At 50.0% G+C, this 10,398-nt stretch overlaps 1 pseudogene; it reads right to left on the bottom strand.

Moving 5' to 3' along the window:
- Positions 1–7,768: 7,768 nt before the first annotated feature.
- On the bottom strand, positions 7,769–8,494 carry LOC142246692 (dnaJ homolog subfamily B member 6 pseudogene; annotated as a pseudogene).
- Positions 8,495–10,398: the final 1,904 nt, after the last annotated feature.

The following is a 10,398-nucleotide window of genomic DNA, read 5'->3' as shown; positions in this document are numbered from 1 at the left end:
GATCTTGGCAACTATGGAGTGGGTTGCGGACCGATTTGGGGTCCCTTTGGCGCCTGACAAAACGGTGGGACCGACTACTAGTTTAAGTTTTCTGGGCATTGTAATCGATTCCGTGGCCTGGGAAGTTCGACTTCCTGAGGACAAGGTTGCGGCCATGAGGGACGAGGTGGCAAGGGCACGGCGGGTGAAGAAACTACAATTGAGGGAAGTGCAGTCTCTTCTGGGAAAACTTAACTTTGCTTGTCGGGTGATGCCAATGGGCCGGATTTTTTCGCGTCAACTTGCCAGGGCAACGGCGGGCGTGGTTGCTCCGCACCATTATGTTCGGTTATCAGCTGAACACAAAGCGGACTTAGCAGTGTGGGGACAGTTTTTGGACCACTATAACGGTCGTTCCCTGATCATGGAGGATGCAGTGGACAATTTTGACTTGGAGTTGTTTACGGATGCGGCGGGCAGTTCAGGTTTCGGAGCTTTCTTCCAGGGTCAGTGGTGTGTGGGTCGGTGGCCGGACAACTGGACGGCTGCAGGCTTGACAAAGAATGTGGCGCTATTGGAAATTTTTCCAATAATGGTGGCACTTCACCTTTGGAGAGGCCGGTTGGCAAACAAGAAGATTCGTTTTAACTGTGACAACATGGGGGTTGTGGTGGCGATTAATCAGTTTTCGGCGACCTCTCCTCCGGTCGTTCGGGTGTTACGGGAATTGGTATTGGTTTGTCTGCAAATTAATGCATGTATTACGGCGGCTCATGTGCCAGGTGTTCAGAACCTAATAGCTGATTCCCTCTCTCGTTTTCAGTGGGATCGGTTCCGGGTTTGCGCACCAGAGGCAGAGTCCAGCGGGTTGGAGTGCCCAGCACACCTTTGGAACGTGGTCTTCGGGCAGCGGGACCGCTAATTAGGGCGTCCTTATCGGGTAACACGTGGACAGCATATCAGGCAGCATGGGGGCTTTGGGAGCAATGGTTGCAGGGTGGGGATTTTTCTGAAGAGGATCAGTTGGGAATATTGTTGGAAAAGTTGGGGGAAGCGGCGGTAGCAGGGTGGTCGGTTGCAAAGGCAAATCGTTTCATGGCAGGGTTAGCATTTGGTTTCCGGTTACGGGGGTTACGAGATTTAACTAAGTGTTTTTTGGTTGTTCAGGCGTTGAAGGGTTTTCGCAGAGGACGAAAGCCACTAGATGGTAGACGACCAGTGTCATTTGGATTATTGGAACGGCTGGGTGGGGTGTTGGGGGAGGTTTGTACATCCCCGTTTGAGGGACATTTGTTTAGGTTGGCGTTTTCATTGGCGTTTTTTGGAGCCTTGCGGGTGGGGGAGTTGGTATCTCCCAGTAAGTTGTCCCCTGGGGGGTTGAGTCGTGGTGACGTTATGGCGGTGGACAGGGGAATTGAATTGTGGATAAGTAAATCTAAAACTGATCAACGGGGGGCAGGAAAGCGAGTGTGTTTGGGAGCAGTTAGGGGATCGGATATGTGCCCGTTGAGGTGTTTCAAGAATTTTGCACACATTCGTAAAAAGGTGGACGGCCCGCTGTTGTGTCATGATGACGGGTCTTTCTTGTCACGATATCAGTTTGTGAGTGTTTTCAGGGCGTGTTTGAAGTTGTTGGGGTTAGATCCTAAGTCTTTTGGATCGCATTCTTTTCGGATAGGGGCGGCGACAGAGGCTTCCATGTGCGGTTTGTCTGAAGACGCGGTTAAACAGATTGGTAGGTGGAAGTCGGGGCGTTTTAAGTTATACGTCCGCCCCCAGGCGGTGGTCGATAACTGAGTGGGGGATTTTTACGGTGAATGGGGGGGGGGGGGGGGGCGGCCGGGGTGTGGGTGTTTCGGTTGAGGGTATCAGGCACTAAAATGGTTGTTTGTTTGTGCTTTTGTATTGCAGAAACACCCCTTCCCTCCCCCCCGCTGGTCTGGATTTTGGGCCATTCCTACGTGTATTGGGGAGCCCGGCGAGCGGATGCGAGAAGGAACGGGAGACAGTTAGGCTTCGCCAGGGACGTGGCTCTCATAAGGTGGCTCGGGGTTCGGGGGTTAGGGTGGAGCAGGGTGTTAACAGAGGTGAATAAATATGCCCGATTAGACAGGCCTCCTGATGTGTTGGTCTTACACGTTGGGGGGAACGATCTAGGGAAAAGGCCTTTCAGAATCCTAATAAAAGACATCAAGCACGACTTGTTGCGGCTATGGGTGTCTTTTCCAGGGATTACGGTAGTGTGGTCAGAGATGGTGGCGAGAAGGAGTTGGCGGAAAGCACGGTCTGTTGAGAGGCTGAACAAGGCGCGGGCGAAGGTTAATAGGGCGATTTCAAAGTTTGTTAGTCGGAATGGGGGTGTTTGTATCCGGCATGTGGAGTTGGAAAGGACGGAAGAGGAATTTTGGTTGGCGGACGGGGTACACTTGAATGCGGTAGGGATCGATTTGTGGACCCTCGGCCTGCAGGGAGGTATTGAAAGGGCTCTGAGGTTGAGGGGGGTCTCAGGCACTTGAAGGTTATCAAGGTGCCTTCGTTGTGGCGTGTTATTGGTGGGTCCTTGAAGTTGGTTAAAATTGTTCGGGGAATCCATACGGGTGTGGATCCCCTCATTGGCATAATTGCTGGTCACCTGGTGATTTGGAGGGGAATCCCGACGGGGATGTCGGGGCCCCTGTGGGTGTGTTGGGGTTAATGAAGGATTAACCCTTACAGTTGGTGCGCCTGAGCCAGTGTGGGTAACGGCTGGGAGCAAGTTGGTTTTATGGTTCGGTTTATGGGGATCACCAGGGTTGTAGCTTCAAGGACCTTACCATATTGCAATTTTATTGGTTATGTATTTATGTTAATAAAATGGCTGCTATGGCCAGAATTATCCAAAGATATTCGGTGTCTGCGTAGTCATTTTAGATAAGAATGGGAATGGTGGAAGGAGACGGGAGGAAGACCGGAGTCAGCAATTCCAGGGTCAAGACAGGACGGAGCATTGCCCCCCCTCCCCCCCCCCGGGGCATTTGCGGAGGCCTGCATGACCCCTGATTGGTGGGGAGGTCAGGGTGTCATGGGTGGGGGGAGGGGGTGCGAGCCCGTTTTGAAAGGATTGGAGGGGACAGGGGGAGGAGCGGCACTTTCCCGCTCCCCTGGCTGAAGGAAGAGTCCCGCCCGCCCTCCCTGATAGTTATGATATGTCTGGGGTGCATTATATGATAGACGGGGGGGGGGGTTTATCGGGTCGTAGTGGCTGATTGGCGTGTTATTGGTGGGTCCTTGAAGTTGGTTAAAATTGTTCGGGGAATCCATACGGGTGTGGATCCCCTCATTGGCATAATTGCTGGTCACCTGGTGATTTGGAGGGGAATCCCGACGGGGATGTCGGGGCCCCTGTGGGTGTGTTGGGGTTAATGAAGGATTAACCCTTACAGTTGGTGCGCCTGAGCCAGTGTGGGTAACGGCTGGGAGCAAGTTGGTTTTATGGTTCGGTTTATGGGGATCACCAGGGTTGTAGCTTCAAGGACCTTACCATATTGCAATTTTATTGGTTATGTATTTATGTTAATAAAATGGCTGCTATGGCCAGAATTATCCAAAGATATTCGGTGTCTGCGTAGTCATTTTAGATAAGAATGGGAATGGTGGAAGGAGACGGGAGGAAGACCGGAGTCAGCAATTCCAGGGTCATGAGCACACAGCTGGTCAACGCCCGAGACTGCCTGTGCAACTCAAAAGCACCAGAGAAAGCATAGTGTGGAATGTCACGTTATAGTTTGAAGTGTCAGATGTTGCCATGACACTTGGCTAGTTTAGAGCCAAACACCATGGGACAGTATTGTACAACATATCTATTGTATATAGCAGTTATGAAAGTGGTGTGGCACGTTTTAACAAAAAATACACTATCAATACATTTAGTAATACTAATAAGCTTAACATATATAGATTTATATATATAAAAAAAATCCTTACCATCTGGTCCAATTTTGCCTTTGTGTTTAGGGTCACCATCTTTCAAGAAATCTGCAGTCTCAGTAGGAGTAAGAATCCTGGCTTCACTGTCAAAGCCCCTCAGGAATAGTCTGATAATAAGAACATTGTTGTCTTAATATTTTCACTTTTTGTGTTTGCACATACAATAGCTGAAGTCTCAGTATTTGTTGCTTGGTTAGACTTTTCCAAAAGTGTTAGATTTTTTTATGGTACAATATAATCATCTACTTCTGATATTTTAGAATAAAATATTAAAACTATATCCTTACGAAATATCGGTGTTTTCCATAAATCCAGTTTTTTCTCTGTCTAAGATATCGAAAACCTTCTTTATTTGAGGGGGAGATTTGACATCTAGACGAACTTGTATGAAGAAATTTTTGTTCTGAAATGGGACGCCAGCTGTACAAAAAAATATATATTTTTTAAGTAACATAACTATAGTAGACTGGAAATCTTTTTTTTGCCTTTTTTAAAAAAAAACGCCATTCCTTAATACATTTATGTATTACATTATACAGTAGCAAATAAAAATATTTAAATTGTAAATCCTGAGATTTACTAAAACATTACGGTACAATGACAGAATCACTTTCCTGATGAGTCTCTTTTAGTAAATACTTGAGTTCTTAATTAGATCACTCTGGAGCTTAATTTATTCAGCATTATATTGCATTAGCCCTTGTAAGTAGGGAGATGTTCGGGTTTGGCGGGTCTGGACAAACTTAAAAAAAAAGTCCAGTTCAGACTTGAACCCGAACTTGATCCCTGACCCCGAACCCCTATATAAGTCTATTATAACTTGAACTTAAGTGCTGTAAAATGGATGTGACTCGGTGTTGGGGCGGACTAGTCCGGGGTAGTCAGCGGTGGCGGGGCCCGACTCCGTGACCCTGGCGGAGTCAATTAAAGTGGCGGTATTGGGGAAGATGATGATAATAATAAAAGTTTATAATATGTTCGTGACGCCACCTGTGGTAATTTGCAGCTATGGAGCCGCAGCTGCTGGAAGGGACCTCCGGGGCTGATGTTATGGCATCTGAGGTGTTTCTTGCTCTCCACAGGTAGAGCGGATACCCCGGGGCAACCTTTGGTGCTTGGTAAAGTCTATGGTGTTTGTTAACGAGGTGCAGGGCCGACAGGGCGGTATAAAGGAACAGACAGACAATGATTCTCTTTACCTTCTCCTTTACTTGTCTTTACCAACAGTGAACTCCAGGGGGCCTGTTACAGGTGGTAATGGTGATATGTCGCGGGTGGGGAGGAGGATGGCAACGCTGCGCTCTCCCGCAGCTCGGGCCCGGCCGCTGCTGCTCTGCGGCTACTGCTGCTCGGTGGCTCGAGCGATGGGCCAGGTCCCGGGAACTCGAGCGGCACTCCTCGCCCGTGAGTGAAAGGGGGTTGATTGTTGGTGGGGGATTTGGTTAATGTCCGTGACGCCACCCACGGTTGTGGTGACTTTAATGACACCACCGCTGCTCTGAACGGGGATCCCGGGAGCGGTGACAGGGAGCAGCAGAGTTGGTAATTCTCCCCTCCGTGGGCAGGGGGTTGATTGTCCCGGGGCCCCGGTGATGGGGTTGGGGATGGTGGACAGGCGGGTTATGGGGCCTGTTGAGGTGCAGGGACGCAGGGGCAGCGCTGTGCCGCACGGCACGGAGGTACTCACTCAGCCCAAGGATGATGACACAGTTCACGGTAAACAAGCAGCTGGTTGGACGGGTCCCTCGGACGGCTGCGGTGCTGATGTTCCCTGCAGTTAGCGGTGACGGTCTCTTCCCTGCACCTAAATACGGTTGTTGGTATCGATGGGTCCCCACCGGTAACCCGCTCCCCGGCTTGGATATGGGCCGGAGGAGCCCCACTTTGCCCGCAGGCGCTGGCCCTGAGGTACTGGTGCCTTGGCGGTGGCGGTGTCCCTCTCTCACGGTTGGACCTTTGCCTTCAATCGGGACTTTGCTGTTTAGAGACCCAGGAGGTCCCCTTCACTAACGGATTTGGCAAACTGTACAGCGACTCCAAGCCTTGCCGGGATCCGAAAGGCCCCTGCCACTGGTGCTGGCTTCTCTTCGTGTACCGGTCCGGTACCGCCGGGCCACCACCCGTCCACGGTCCTTTCGGTAACTCCAATTAGCCTCCACTGCAGACGGTCACCACCGTCTGCCAACCTTGCTGTCTCTGTCCGGGGCACACACCCGGACACTCTCAGTCAGCTTCCACTTGTTCCTCCACTGCCACTTTCTACTTCACTCAAAGCTAATCTCTACTCCTTCACTTCCCTAGCTTAACTGCTGGTTTTCCCGCCTCCAGGACTGTGAACTCCTTGGTGGGTGGAGACCAACCGCCTGGCTCCAACCCCTGGTGTGATCATCAGCCCCTGGAGGAGGGCAACAAGGGTTTGTGTTCTGACTTTGGTGTTCCTGCAGGGATGTGGGGTGTGTGTGATGTTGTGACCTGTGACCCCTGGCTTGCCCAGGGTGTCACAGATACAGTGGCCTGGAAGCAGTCGGGGGTCTCACACTGGCCAGATGAATAATGAGGCCTGTTCCCTATGCTCTGTCTGTGTAAACGGGGTCCCACTGTTTCAGTATACTGAGACTCGTTCTGCTGCTCTCTGAGGTAATTTGTTACCTCCCCCATATGGCGGGCTGCATGGACTGTCAAAGGTGCCGTTTTTCTATCTGGGCTCCTAGTCCTGGCTCTACAGCTGCACCTCCGGGTGCGGGGTGGACAGAGACCTGCAGTCATCTCGTCCTCCAGATGCGACCACCGGTACTCGAGTACTCGAGTGGCCCTGAACTCCGGTATTCAGTTTCTTTAGCTACGACATTGGGGTGAGCTGGCTACGCTCCACTCCCAATGTTCTTCTCCTCTTTGCCTCTTTGTGGATGTGCTTTCCTGGGCTGAGCGATCCAGCTCCGCTCCCAGCTCACACACCACACTACTCGAGTCCTTGTCTCTCTGAACTCTCCACCCAAACTAAACTAACTCCTCCTCCAGGTCAGGGCTTAAGGAAAGCTCCCTGGAACTCCAGGTTTAGAGCTCCCCCTGCTGTCCTGGGAGAGAAACTGTGTTGAATGATGGTACTTACTGGCCAATGGATTTCCCCAACTACCTCCAGGCTCAGCATTAACCCTTTTGAGGAGGTCAACACTGCTGTGGCAACCAGACCGCTGGGGCGCCACAGATGATGACAAGAATGGGCCCATTACTAAAGAATGGGGACAAAGATGGGCACATTACTACATGATGAATACAAGGATGGGCCCATTCTCACCTGTCTTTCGTTGCCTTGGCGTTCCCTTTTCTGCTTCTTGCGGCCCACAGGCATGTTGACCCCCTTTGACAATCGCAGCAGATGCAGTGGTCCTGCCACCATCAGTGCATTATTATTATTATTATCAGAGAGAAGCTCTCTGCACAGCTATACCAATAATATTTTTCTTGTAATGAAGATAAGCCACAAAAGTATACCATCTCTGGGTCAGGAAAAATCCAAAGGTTCTTTAAACTGCACACCAGACACGTTTCGAGCGCATGGCTCTTAGATCTATTTTAAAAACGTTTTTCATTAAAGTTGTGTTTTTATGGAAACGTGAAGCTGAATCATGCCTTTGTTCACCTGTGCCTCAGACACTGAACAGCAGAGGGATCTCATGCTTCAACACTGCCCAAGGGTGCGGACATGTTGGGGTGAGCTGGATATTTGTTTCTTTGCACTTACAGCTATACCAATGCTAATCTCATTTCACTTGGATATTTTTCCCACATCCAGTAAACTGTATGATAAAATGGATGGTATAATTCAGAAGTATCTGTTATCCAAGTGTAGCAGCTGCTCCTTACCATTTATTGTTAGGGTGTTTAACTGACCGTCTTCTTCAATACGTTCTTGTCCGTTCTCAACAATCCTCTTGGTTGTAATTTTTCTGCTATTTATCATTTTGGTTGAAGTTGATACAGATTTCAAGTTGCCCATTCCAGAGCCACCGAATGATGAAGAGGAGAAGAAAGTGAAACCACCATGTCCAAGGGAACCAAAGGATGAGGTAAAACCTGAATCAAAAGTATTAAAGCTGGGAGCAAAACTAGGGAAACCTCCAAGAGTGGAAAAGAAGGAACCTCCAGGCCTGCGACTTCCCCTGTGGCCTCATCTAAAGTCATCGAAGGGGTCGTCAAAAAAGTCAAAGGAAAATTGATCTCTTGTTCCAAAGAAGTCCCTGAAGACATCATCTGGGCTTCTAAATTGGAATCTGAAGTCAAATGGATTGTCATAGTGACTTCCCCTGCCACCACCACCTCCTCCTGTTAAGCCTTCTTTTCCAGATTTGTCATAGATATCCCTTTTTTTGGCATCTGATAAGACTTCATAAGCTTCTGCAACTTCGTTAAACTTCCTCTCAGCTTCATCTTTGTTGTCAGGATTTTTATCAGGATGCCATTTAAGAGCTAATCTGTGGTACACTTTCTTAATATCCTCTGGAGAAGCATTCCTGTGAACTCCCAGCACTTGATAATAGTCAAATATGGTTTAGACAGATTAAGCCTTGGGACCTCCACCTGTAACGGTCTTCTCAACCACATTTTACCACATTTTCCAGTAAACTGTATGATAAAATGGATGGTATAATTCAAAAGTACAACTAGTCCCACAAAAAACAAGCTCTTTCAGTCGGAAAATTAAAAAAAAAAAGTTACTGTTCTTACAAAAAAGGAGGGAATATTGAATGCGCAAAAACAGAAAATTCCTCAGTCCTTAAGGGTATAAGGGGTGGGAGAGAGGAATCATCCTTACTACCAATTTACAGGCTCTGATGCCAGGAGATGTGAATTGTCTCTGAAGCAAGGTGAGCAGCACTAGAAAAGCCCCCCGGACTCACTATACACCTCATACACCACTATATGGTATATTGCTAAAGTTTCTGTTTCTGTTCACATAGCTACCGCTAGTACTGTAACTACTGTCTCCTCACCTGCCATATCATGATTTCCTCTCCATGCTCACATCCTTCCATCACCAAGTTACCCCCTGACCCACCACCATGCACAATCTACCCTCCCGTGCAGTAGCCACCTCCCTCTTGGTTATGGGTCCCTAACCAAATGGTGTTGCCTACATCAGCTAATCAAATCCTAGATACACCCTGCACCACACCCATCACACCAGTGGACAGCTTGAGTGGAATAGAGTTGCCCACCTGGGGGGGTCGAGGAGGGGAGGTGAGGAGTGTAGTCAGTCAGTCAGTCAGTGAGTGGAGAGAGAGTTGGAGAGTAGCCCTCGAGCTGTGAGGAGGTCGGGAGCGGGGGCTCCCATAAGAACACTGTCTAGGTTGCAGACGGTGGTCTGGACCTAGAGGAGTTGGATCCCCGGTCGCAGGGGATCATGGCAAGGGGCTCGGATCTGTGGAGCAGGACAGCCAGCGGCCTTGCACCATCACCGGACTGAGACCAAGGAACGACGGGGTACATGGACCCTAGGTCAGGGAGTAGCTGCATGCAACCCGATAATTTACCCATGGAGAACGGAGCCTTCAAGATTAGTTCCCAACTGCTCCAAAATCGGGGCACTAGCGCAACGAGGGGGATAGGACTTTCCATTCAAAACGGTCCAGAAAATCCCAAGCGTGAGCCCTGAGAGCAAGCTCCCACACTTAAGCCTGCTTTACACGGGACGACTGATTGTGCAATTTCACAATTTATCATACCCGCCCCCGTCGTTTGTGCGTCACGGGCAAATCGCAGCCCATGTTGCACAAAGTCGTGAAACCCCCGTCACACGCACTTACCTGCTGAGCGACCTCGCTGTGGGCGGCGAATGTCCACTTCCTGAATGGGGAGGGACGTTCGGCGTCACAGCGACGTCACACAGCGGCCGGCCAATAGAAGCAGAGGGTCGGAGATGAGCGGGACGTAAACATCCAGCCCACCTCTTTCCTTCCGCACTGTCGGCGGCAGCCACGGGACGCAGGTAAGCTGTGTCCATCGTTCCCGTGGTGTCACACTGAGCGCCGTGTGCTGCCAAAGGAATGATGAACAACTTGCTGCAGGAAAAATAAACGATATTATGAAACTGAGCGACGAGTACACAACTCACGATTTGTGAGCGATACTGCGTCGTGTACGATGCCGGATGTGCGTCACGAAAACCGTGACCCCGACGATGCATCGCACAATCCGTCATCTCGTGTAAAGCACCCTTTAGCCATAGTGGGGAGCGGGACCCGGCAAGTTTCACACTACCGAGACCACCAGAAAAGTAACTTAGTGCCAGGAGGCAGGTCACGGATCACCAGGCAGCACCATTGGGGACGGGACCTGAACTAGCTCCCCTCAGCGGCAGCGGTGTCCAGAGATTTTGTTTATCCAGTTGTCGGTGTCTGCTTAATGGATTGAGTAAGTACGCAAGTGAGCCCTGCATCCCACAGCCTATACCCC

This window comes from Anomaloglossus baeobatrachus, chromosome 7 (assembly GCF_048569485.1).
Source record: "Anomaloglossus baeobatrachus isolate aAnoBae1 chromosome 7, aAnoBae1.hap1, whole genome shotgun sequence".
In the NCBI taxonomy this organism is placed as follows: domain Eukaryota; kingdom Metazoa; phylum Chordata; class Amphibia; order Anura; family Aromobatidae; genus Anomaloglossus; species Anomaloglossus baeobatrachus.
This window is presented reverse-complemented; position numbering and strand designations above follow the sequence as displayed.